The following is a 12,758-nucleotide window of genomic DNA, read 5'->3' as shown; positions in this document are numbered from 1 at the left end:
TAACTACATTCCCTCTACTAAATCCCCCCCTCCTAATTTCCCAAGCACAAGAATGTGGCAGTGTGGAAGCTTCCGGTGTTAATATGGCTTCCAAAGCTGACACCTGCATTTAAAAAGATAAAGATTTCCCCTGTCCAGTTGTGTCTGACAGTGCCCATCTCCATTTCTTAGCTGAGGGAGGCAGCATTGTCCAAGTACATTTCCATCCAGCATGACTTTATGCCAAGGTGCATGGAACACTGTTACCTTCCCACCAAAGTGGTACCTATTTATCTACTCACATTTGCATGCTTTCAAAATGGTATGTGGACAAGGAGCTGGGGAAAGTAACCAGAACTCATCCTGTTGTGTGTCTAGGATATCGGCTTTCCAGCTGGCAAGTTCAGCATCTTTTTAACTCTGAGCCATTGCAGCTCCTGTATTTAATCATACATAAATAATTCTTTGTTCAGCGCTTCATGAAGATCAGAGAAGGGGATACAGGATAATGGGGAAGATGTATTTGATATGGGCAAGCAAGAAGTGGTCCAACCAAGATCATATCAAAAGAACCTTAATCATTCTTGATGGCTTGACACCTCTTTCCTTCCTCTTCTTTTGACGAAACATCATCGCAAGCAGCTAATTTGTTGAGCATTTTTCAGTGATGTCAAAATGTGCAAATAGACATCACAGTTTTTCCAAAGTAGAAGGAATGGAAAGGCTGCAAAATAAGAGAAAAACAACTTCTTTGTGAATTTGCTGAAAGTTCAGCAGTTTTGCTTCTTACAAAGACATATTGAGAAAAAGAAAAAATCAAGATGGCCGCCACAACTGTGTGATCAAAGCTCCACCTCTTTTGAACTTGTGCCTTGCTTTGATCACATATGGACAGTCCTCAATATATCCCACAACTGGGACCAGAATTTCCGTTGCTAAGCAAGGCATGGCCGAGTCACTAATGAATGGTTGTAAGTTGAGGACTATCTATATCACAACCTCCATTTTGACTTTTCTTGGTGGATTTACTGAAGATGCTGCTGCTACTAAAGGAACAAGATTGCTTCCACTATATTCTACATTTGTACATTCCCTTGTAAAGAAAGCCAATCCTAGAAAAAATTCTTTAGTGTGCTCTCCTCTTATTCAAATAAAACAAATGCTGCTCCCTCAACTTGTCTCTCAGGCATGTTGGGAGACTTTAATAACATATTCTTTAAAAATCTGTCTGCCGTTCAAGATGAAAAACAAAAATCACGACCAATATCGTTTCAGGCCATATCTTCTGCTGCCTCTGTTTTCAGAGTAATAAAGCTTCATCTATCTGCAGTTCATAATTCAAAAGCAAAAATGACAGCCAGCAAGAGGCATTATTGAGACCTCGTGTTGCAGAGGGTTTTATTTCTTTTCCTTACAAAATATATGGCTCTACTAAGATTTGCACCAATAGCATTCTCATTACCATCGTAAATAATTCAGTGATATTAACTATCCAAATTTGTACTGCTTCATGAAACATTTTTGCTATCCTCTTTGTAAAGAGGAGAGGTGACATTGAAATCCAGGACGTGAGCCTTGATTATGGATGAATCCTCAAATAAATAATTTTCTCAGTCTATTTATTATTGCTGAAGTCAAACATGCTCTATCACTTCCTGAAAACAGCAATCTACCAAATATAAAATAGCACTGCACTTAGCCTCAAAAGCTTTAGATATCACCACCCTTGGCCTCCAAAACTTATTACCAGAGATAGTTATTGCTGTTATTAACAACTAATATATGGTTAATAATAACACTGGAATAACTTAACAACTAATATATTGTTTAATAAGGCTTCAGAAAAATAATTAAACAAATGACAGAAGGGTAAATATATATACAGTATATATACATATATATGTGTGTGTGTGTGTGTTGTATTTGTGCTGATAAATAAATAAAGGGAGACTAGTATAGATCTATTTCAAGCTATTTAGCTCTCATCAGCTAGCCATAGGCTTAATGGGATTCGAACCTGTGCTGTATTACATCTTAGGCAGACGTCTTAGCCATTAAGCCACAGGTCCTCCTCCTTATCAGCTGAAGCTGGGGAAGAAGGTATATATTTAGTGTCACAACCCCTGGTATGCCCCAATTATGGGAGGAAGCTAACTGCTTCCATTATCTGTCAATCGGCTCATCACAAGAGTCCATCACGACAGAAACCCAATATTTTTACTGTTGCCTTTGTTATATTTGTGTTGTATTTGTGCTCATAAATAATATATTATATTATATATATATATATATATATATATATATATATATATATATATATATATATATATATATATATATACATACATACATACATACATACAGACGTACGTACATACAGACATACATACATACATACAGTATGTGTGTATATATATATATACACACACATACATATATACATACATACACACGCAATATATATATATATATATATATATATATATATATATATATATATATATATATATATATATATATATATATATATATATATATATATATATATAATATATATATATATATATAATTTAATTTTAATAGCCTTCAAAAATCAATGAAATAAATTCAAATTTAGCCTTTATTCCAGGCCAGTTAGCTGTATTGGTGGAAGCATCGCTGAGCATAACCTTAGCAAGCAAAGAACAATCCTAAATTTAGTAAAAACTTATAATTTAGAGAGACTGGAGCACATTTAGAGGCCAGATGAAGATAGAAACAACTTCTGTGCAAAGCTTGTTTGATGTGGACAATAAAGAATTCAAAGAATCAGAAAATATTCTGCTAGTAACTCAGAGATTGCTGTCTTGGGGAAAAGATATAATTTCTGCTATCCAGTGTCAAGGGTTGTATCTTATTGGTTTATGTTGATCTTGTCTCCCTTTTTGCTTCAGAATCAATACTGTTCAGTAAAATTTCTATCTAATTGCGTGAAAGATAATTTCGATGTTTCTTTTCATTTTTAGTGGTGAAGTTCTTACAGGCAGAGTGTGCTGTTCCTGCACTTCATTTGTTACATTATAGACAAAGTATGTGTGTAAATGTCCTGTTTTCATGTCAATCACCTCTCCAGGAGCCTCCAGCCCCTAGGTATTCCAACATCTAGTATGACAGTTTATCGGGAGGCCATTTCTCTTGTGGATTTTCTTTTCCATGTTCAGAAAACTGGATAGCCAAGAACTTTCCCAAGTGTTTGGAAGGTGTGAAGCAATATTAGCAGTAGTTCCCTTCACTCCTGCGAACAATGAAATACATTTAAAAAATGCCATGATGGGGATTTAAAAAGAAATCCTCAAGAAGCTTAAAACTATAGAAAACCTTTTTTCCATAAAAACGTTATTTATTAACTGTGGAATCCAGTTTCTTGTAGACTCTACATAACAATAAATGTCATCTTGATAAATGTCAAGAGAATGGACAAATTCATGAAAGAAAATCTTAGGGGCAATCGTCATGAGTTCTGATGAAAGTATAAATTCTTTAAAATCCTGTGAGTGGGAGAGAATGATGATCTTCATGTCACATGTACTGGTAAGTTCCCAGGGACATTTGGTTGGCTACTGAAACAAACAGGATGTGGGAATGTTCATCCTGTTATAGACACCAACTTTCCCATAGACGATCCTTTGCCTTTGCCCTTAATTGGCTTTACCCTTTGTCAAGCTATGGGGTGGTCTGGTTAGATGGACAGATAATGTCTTTTCTCTAAACAAGCAGGTCAATTTGGTCATCTTAGCAAGTTCCATCAACTTCACCAACCATTCCTCGATCGTAGGCATTGCCAACTATTTCTCTCATTCTGCTTACAATAATCTCATAGTGGTTGCCTGTGTGTGTGTGTGTGTGTGTGTGTGTGTGTGTGTGTGTGTGTGTGAGAGAGAGAGAGAGAGAGAGAGAGAGAGAGAGAGAGAGAGAGAGAGAGAGAGAGAGAGAGAGAGAGAGAGAGAGAGATTCAGCGTAACTCTGGAACGCCTTGAGCAATTTCAACCAAGCTTGGTACACAGATGACTTACTCTCTGGAAAACAAAATACTGTGGAGGTAAGACACCCCTAACACCCCTCAACGTATGTGTCCTGTTAAAATACAGCTTGTTGTATCTTAAAATGGCTTCTACTATTCTGCCGTAAAACGGCTTCTACTGTACACCGCCGTGGATTTGCCAAGGTAACGGCCTCACAGTACTCCACAAGGGGGCTCCTTCTGGTAAGGGGAAAAATCCAACATTAGAAATTATGTTTGGTCTGAACATGTTCCCCCTATAAATAAATACCCAGACAACGCCGGGTTATCAGCAAGTCATACATAAAAACAAAGTTCCATGACATTTTTCCAACTGTTTATCCATCAGTCGCAAGAAGAAAAGCTCTGGTTTTAGCTGCATATTAATCTTTAAAAGTTTCTGAAGCAATGTATTCATCAGAACTCAAAATCTTCTAGTATTTTTGCATTATCAATCATGATTAAAATGACCCTTCATATTGTTCACATTTTAAACACAATTTTGAAATACTTTTGTACATTCTAGATATTGGGTGTCATATAACAACAGTACATTATTTTATAAAAGTTCTCTTTAAGATTATAACGTAGTGTACATGTTAGCTGTCAACCACATATTTTCCCAGTGTTTCATCTGTATATTATAACCAACATTTTTAACTCACTTTATCATACATTTTTCATTTGTTCTTCTGTTTCAAATTTCAATAAAAGTTTATACATTTTAGCAATCACATGTTTATCATTTATGTACAATTCCATTTCAAAGTCAGTCTTAGGATATTCAGTACCATAAATTCTTTTGTCTTCTTTGTATCTTTTGATTATTGTAAATAGAAAAACCATTGACAATTATGTCCTGCTGCAATCAATTATTGTCTTGATTTTATTTTGTATTCCCCTTGACAGAATTCTATTATCTCACTATAAGTTAACCATTTGTATTTGCCTTCTTTATTTTTAATCTATAAATGCTTCTTGTACTGTACTTGTATTTTCAAGGGGTGTTTGCAGGCACAACTTGTATTTGTATCTATTCCATATTTTCAATATGGCACATCTAATAACCATTTGTTTGAAGTGGTATAGGGTTTCCTGCCTAAGGAGGGGGTTGGACTAGAAGACCTCCAAGGTCCCTTCCAACTCTGTTATTCTATTCTATTCTATTCTATTCTAATATACTGTAATGTTTTTTAAAATGTATATTGACCTTAACTTTAGTTGAGTTTGGATGGCAAATATCTATGCCATCCAAATCTCAGGTCCTGTTCTTCAAACCCTAAAAGTCTTCTATTTGTCAGCAACACCGTCTCTTTCATTCAAATCAATTACAAGCTACAAAATGCAATTTCAAATCAGGTAAATCCTCTTTCTTTTGCATCTTGCAACACCTTATATTTAACAAGGTTTTTTCTCTTATCATACAAACTTACTTGTTACTATTTTATTAATATTTATTTTATTTTGCCTTTTGCCACTATTTAAATAATAGTCCAGACTGGTATTGTATCAAACAAAGACATCATTTTGCCTTTATTTTTGGCAAAAGCAGCACTTTTTCTAGGCAAAAATACTTATTTTTATCACAGACTAGCTGATAACCCGGCATTGCCCAGGTATTTATTTATAGGGGGAAAATTTTCGGACCAAACATAATTTCTAATGTTGGATTTTCCCCCTTACCAGAAGGAGCCCCCTTGTGAAGTACTGTGAAGCCGTTACCTTGGCAAATCCACTGCGCTGTACAATAGAAGCTGTTTTAACGGCAGTATAGTAGAAGCTATTTTAAGACACAACAAGCTGTATCTTAACAGAACACTCACCCTAAGGGTATTTTTTTCCAGAGAGTAAATTATCTGTGTACCAAGTTCATGTATAGTTTAACATAATTATTTTGAAAAACATACAGTTCACATTTGTCATGGTGATATCCAAATATTTTACTTTTTTCTCAGTTTTCAAACCTGTTTTTTCATCAATTTTGTTTGTTTCTCTATTTTTGTACTTTTTATTAACATCTTCATCTTGAGCCGAGGTGGTGCATTGGTTAAATGCAGCACTGCAGGCTACTTCAGCTGACTGCAGTTCTGCAGTTCGGCTGTTCAAATCTCACCGGCTCAGGGTTGACTCAGTCTTCCATCCTTCCAAGGTGGGTAAAATGAGGACCCGGATTGTTGGGGGCGATATGCTGACTCTGTAAACCGCTTAGAGAGGGCTGAAAGCCCTATGAAGCGATATATAAGTCTAACTGCTATTGCTATTGCTATCTTCTGTTTATTAATCTTAAAATCTATGAGTGTACCAAATTCTTTTAATTTTCTCGTTGATAATTCTATTCCTTTTATTGGTAATACAAAATCAACATGAAGTCATCTGCCAATGACCTTAAATTATAAGTTTCTCTTTTAATCTTTACTTCCACAATGATCTTACCTTATCTTTATACTTATTTCAAGAACTATTTCAAGAACTAAATTAAATGGAAGAGAAGACCATCCTCTCCCTTTCTGTATCTCACAAGGTTTTCTTATATCATCATTGACAATTATTTCTGATTTCTCTGCAGTGCAGAACAATATTACCTATTTAATAAATCTGTCTCCAGATTTCATATTTTCCTAAATTTTGACCATGTGGTAGATGACTACTGGGCACTGTGACACTAAGGCCATACAATGGCAGTGGTGAGTATCCTCCATGGCATGTATGTGTGTATGTTTTCAAATTTACCAGTGGAACAGCTAAAGCTAAATGTCCCTTTCCTTTCCCCTTTCCCCTTTCCCTTTCCTTTCCATCCCCAAGTCAAATTAACTATAATTTTGTCAATCTCCTCTAGCACAATAGTAAAATTGTGCTGGTACGGTATTCCGTTGTTTATTAGCAACTAGGACAATTTGTCTCATTTTCCTCCCCTCTCCTTAAAATCAAGAGGTGGATTTTCCTGCTTTTTGTTTACAACAGAAATTACAGAGATCTGTGCCCTTAACACAAGTTGCTTATAGAGTTTAAGTACAGGTAGTCCTCAACTTACGTTCACAATTGAGCACAACAATTCTGTTGCTAAGTGAGACCTTTGTTAAGTGAGTTTTGCCCCATTTTTTACAAACTTTGTTAAGTGAATCACTGCAGTTGATCAGTTAGTAACATGGTTGTTAAGTGAATCTGGCTTCCCCATTGATTTTGCTTGTCAGAAGGTTGCAAAAGGGGATCATTTGCCCTTGGGACCCAACAATGGGTCATAAGTATGAATCACTTGCCAAGAATCTGAGCTTTGATCACATAATCATGGGGGGGGGAGGTGCTACAAAGGTCATAAGTGTGGAAAATGGCCATGTCACTTTTTCAGTGCTGTTGTAACTTTGAACAGTCACTAAATGAACTATTGTCAGTTGAGGACTACCTGTACAGAGCACCTAATGGCAATAATATGCATGTGCTTCCCTCACATAAGAGAATCATATTTGAATACTTGGGATTACAAGTTTCATTGAACTATTAATTTTCTGAATTATTCAAACTAAGGCTGCTCTGGATTGTTGGAAAATATGCTTTGTGTTAGCTGATTTTATCCCTAAACTACTGATATTCTGAGGCTTTTGCTAAAAAGCAGGTAAAAATGCAAGTAGAAAAAATAGGAGCCACCTTTGGTGGGAAGGTAATCCTGTTCCGTGCCCCTTCGGCATTTAGTCATGCAGGCCCTCAATGAAATCGAGTTTGATAGCTCTGGTCTAAATGGAAAAAAAAATTCATTATCATGAAGGGGTCCAAAGAAAACCCCATTCTTGTTATGGCAGTATAATTCAAGCCATGCCCCTTTGAATTGTGACATCACAAAAGGAATGCAGCTTTGCCTCTTGATTTTTTGGGCCATATTTAAAGATGCTGTCATTCCTTTAAGAGGCATAAAAATAAGATTTTTCTCTCTTTTTAATCAAAGTAAAACATAGAGTTTCTCTCAGTTTCTCTTCATATAAATTGGAAAAAGCCAAGAACTGGAATAAAGCTTTTTTCCCAGCTCCTACGTGCCTTTTTAGCTCTCTAGAAACTAGTTTAGCTGTAATTCAAACATTTCTCCTCAGATTGCTCTTTTAAAAAAAAAAATCAATCAAATTTGATTTTCTTTATTCCATCACAGAGACCAAAATAAGTACAATAAAAGTGAATGTCTTTGATCCTCAAAAGCCTCCAAACTAAAAATGAATATTCCACAAATAAAGAAAAAAAATTCCTGGATTTTACTTTTTAAATGATTTTTAGAGTTCTTAACATGTTTACTAGCATGTTTTATGCAAATTACTAAACAGTTAAAAGATTGTTTTTAAATAATCTCTACACTACTATGGCCAATTTGTTCTCGCTCTTCCTCTCCAGATGCTGTACTACAACTGCCATAATCCTTAACCACTGGGAATTATGGGATTTGTAAAACACATATGAAGAACGTGTTATGCTTTATGAAATATCTACAAATAATACAAGATAAATACTGCTGCATAGTCTACAAAAATCTTTAGTAACAAGGAGAAAGAAATGTTTAATTGGTAAATATGATAACCAGTTCATGAAACAGTATGGTGACTTTTCTGTAATGTCCTCAAATTATATGTAGATAAAAAACAGGAGGGAAATTTCACCATTTATAGCCCCATAACCAAGATCCCACAAAACACTCTATTTAATTCCAAATGTATACAATAAGGTTTGTTCTGACACATTTCAAATGCTCAATCAACCTTACCATTTTTTGCTTCAGCATTAACCATGATGCAGCCAGAGTGCAATATTGCTTTCTTTAAAACAAAACAAAACTCACAGTAAAAAAAGATAAGGATCTCTATTTTGCCTTCTCCATTTCTGTAACATTAGCTAGTAAGCATTTTAATTTTCCTTGATTATGTCCAGACTACGATGGTTGCAAGTAGACGCTTCCCTTAAGCAGAATATGTTCCTTAGACGTTCCAGATAATGGGAAGAAGTACTGACACGCCAGGGAAAGGTGGAGGAGTCAGCCAGACATTTAAAATATCATAAACGGTTCTGGTTCAAGAAAATTCCAGCTGGCTAATAGTTAATTCAAACCTGTTTCCCATCCATCGTTGGAGGTGCAATGGGACAAAACAGCAGTCTAGAAATGTGGTTGCAAAATATCTATTGGATCCGGGACAAAGAACTATCTCAGTCTTCTCTTGCCAGATTATCAGGAAAAGAGATCTGGGACATGCATTGTGGAAGTCTGGATGCAAAGACTCAGAAAACGAGGTCATCCCTATGTACAGGAAGCAAATGGAGGTTGTCATTGTTCATTAGGAACAAGAGGGTATTGTTAAAAGCAGTGGCAGTAGAAGGGAGGCCTAAGTATGGTACTGGCCAAACATTACTGCTTAGCTAATGGCCAATCCGACTGTATCAGCATCATTCAGATAGAAAGTCACACGAGAACATCCACGTAACATCTCCAAGCAAAGTGGCTCCATTGCCCAAAGTCCTCCAAAATCTAGGAGCTGAGTACTTTTGTAGATGTTCTTCTGGGAAATTGCAACTTGAGAGCTTTGTTTCAATCAACCAACCAATCAATCAGAATAGAGCTGGAAGGGACTTTGGAGGTCTTCTGGTCCAAACCCTGCTCAAACAGGAGAGCCTGTACCCTTTCAGATAAATCACTGTCTAGTCCCTTCTTTAAAACCTCCAGTGATGAAGCATCCACAACTTCTGAAGGCAAGCTGTTCCACTGGTTCATTGTTCTCACTGTTAGAAAGTTTGTCTTTAATTCCATGTGGCTTCTCTCCTTGATTAGTTTCTATCCATTGTTTTTTGTCCTGCCTGATGGTGCTTTTGGGAAATAGTTATAGCAGTTAGACTTATATACCGCTTCATAGGGCTTTCAGCCCTCTCTAAGCGGTTTACAGAGTCAGCATATTGCCCCCAACAACAATCCGGGTCCTCATTTTACCCACCTCGGAAGGATGGAAGGCTGAGTCAACCCTGAGCCGGTGAGATTTGAACAGCCGAACTGCAGAACTGCAGTCAGCTGAAGTAGCCTGCAGTGATGCATTTAACCACTGCGCCACCTCGGCTCTAAATAAGTTGACCCCCTCTTCTTTGTGCCTGCCTCTCAAATACTGGAATCCTGGTATCATGTCCCCGCTAGCCCTTCTTTTCTCTAGACTAGCCAAACCCAAATCCTGCAACCATTCTTTATATGTTGCAACCTCCTGGCCTTTACTCGTCTTAGTTGCTCTTCTCTGCCCTTCTTCCAAAGTCTCAACATCCTTTTTGTAATGTGGTGACCAAGGCTGGATACAGCATTCCAGGTGTGGTCTTTCTAAGGTTTTATAAAGTGGTTCAAATACTTCATGTGATTTTGATTCTATGCCTCTGTTTATACAACCAAGGATCGTACTCGCTTTTTTGGATGCTGCTGCACACTCCTGGCTAGTGTTTAAGTGATTGTCCACTAGGACTCCAAGGCCCAAGCTATTCAAAAAGCCTTTGAACAAGTGTGCTTGGCAAAGCATGTTGGCATCAGGAAAGCACTCCTCAGAGCATTAATGTTGCTGCGTCCTCCAGAAAGGCTGATGCAACCTCTTCAAAGGCTGTAGGCACATCTGTGTTTACGCACAGCTGCTTTACTGGCCAATACACACACAGAGCCAGCTAAGGGAAAGACTTCAAAGGAGTTGTGCTAACCCTTCCAGAGGACACACGATTACTTTTAAGGCTGCTTTCTAAGTGCCAATGATCTTTTTTCGTGTTTTGTTCAGCAGAGCCCTGCAAACACAATAACAATGGGCCTTTCTTATCCTAACTATGACCTTCCTTGGACTTCACCCTGCACCTCCTACCTTGCCAATTGCTATTATTCTGTTGCTTGGGAATAAGTTATCTCCATCCTGAAGAACTTAAAGCGCCTTTAGCCTGGCTGTTTGTAAAGTTGAAAGCAAGATTTGCATATTCTTCTTTGGACAAAAGGGTCTGGTTTTAATTGTTGGGATTAATTTAGACCATATGCGCTGAACCTTAAGAGGGCTAAGGTTTTTTTAATTCAGGAAAATGTAAAAAAAAATCAGAACCTTTGCAAGTCTCGTTCCGATTTAGCCCCATAACTACATTTATTGGAACAGAAGTTACAGTATATTGATCTTCATTAAAGTTTTATTTGTAGGATGGGAGAGACATAGATTCAAGTCCATGCTCAGCCATTGAAACTTATTTGATGACTTTGAGCCAGTCATTCATTCTTCATTCCAACCTACTTCAGAAGGGTTTTTACTGAAAAAATGGGAGGAGGGAATGCTACACAGAACCGTAAGCTCTTAGAGGAATGGCAGGGTATCAGGGGTGGGCTGCTGGGGGTTTGCAGGGGTTCGGGAGAACCTCTAGCTAAGATTCTGTGCAGTTCAGAGAACACTCAAATCCCACTCCTGGCTGGCCCCGCCCACCCCACCCTGCCTCCCAAGAGTCCCCACACAGCCTGTTTTGGATGCAGGTAAGTGCAGGGCATGTGCAGAAGCATGGGGAGGGTGAAAAATGGGCCTACTGGAGCCCGTTTCCAACCACCGGAGGGCTTCCAGAGCCTAGGGCAGAGGTGGGTTCCTACCAGTTCGCACCTATTGGGTAGAACCGGTTCGTCAAATCTACCGAACTGGTTAGAAGAGGTTCCACCAGTGGACCTGGAAAGCAGGCCACACCTACAGAAGAGGTTCCAAAAATTTTTGAAACCCACCACTGGTCCTCGGATATGATTATTCTACACTATCATGCTCATATTTATAAAACTCAGTGCCTCTGTGAAAGGTAAGGATGGCTACTGCATTTGTGGTGCAATAAGAACATTGTGTGTGTTGAAGTTGTTTTAACGCAAACCAAAGAAGCCTTTTAAAAAACAAGTTTACATCATATTCTTATGCATGCCAGTGCTGTGTGTGAGGTAATTTAAGGTGGTTCTGACAAGTGTCATCGGCATCGTCACATGGGCGGCAAGCCACTCCCATCCGATCACATGGGTGGCAAGCCACTCCCACAAAGGAGGCCACACCCACAGAGTAGGTTCAAACAATTTTTGAAACCCACCACTGGCCTAGGGAGGCCGTTTTCGCCCTCCCAGAGGCCTGAGGAAAGTCTTCAGAGTCCGGGAAGAGCAAAAATGCCCCACCTGCCGTGGTACAGGAGTCTGACTAGGCCACATCCACTATGACCACACCCACCCAGCAACCAAGCAGAGAACTCCTTGGTAAAATTTTTGAAACCCACCGCTGCAGGATATATATATATATATATATATATATATATATATATATATATATATATATATATATATATATATATATATATATATATATATATATATATATATATATATATATATATATATATATATATATATATATATATATATATATATATATATATATATATATATATATATATATATATATATATATATATATATTTTTAACTGTACCAGTATTAAGAAACTGTCTACAACTCCATGAAAGCCAAGAAGGGATAGGAAAGCTTTTGAGTTGGATGGGCAAATTTGAAATATTCAAAAATGCTGTGGACACTCTGACCACTGTTACCATATTGGCTATGACCAATAACACAACTATTTCCTATTTAGTTATTATTTTATTCTTCTGCAATCTGGATCCCCCCAACTCATAAAAAGTCAACTGGTGAAGACACTAGCCCTCTTGACCTCCCCTTAAAATCTTTACTGTCATCCCCCTGAGCTTTATTT

The sequence above is a fragment of the Thamnophis sirtalis genome, unplaced genomic scaffold, assembly GCF_051295495.1.
Source record: "Thamnophis sirtalis isolate CommonGarterSnake01/CBP01778 unplaced genomic scaffold, rThaSir2_p1.2 scaffold_2, whole genome shotgun sequence".
NCBI classification, from domain to species: domain Eukaryota; kingdom Metazoa; phylum Chordata; class Lepidosauria; order Squamata; family Natricidae; genus Thamnophis; species Thamnophis sirtalis.
The sequence above is the reverse complement of the archived record's forward strand: the minus strand, read 5'-3'. Positions refer to the sequence as shown.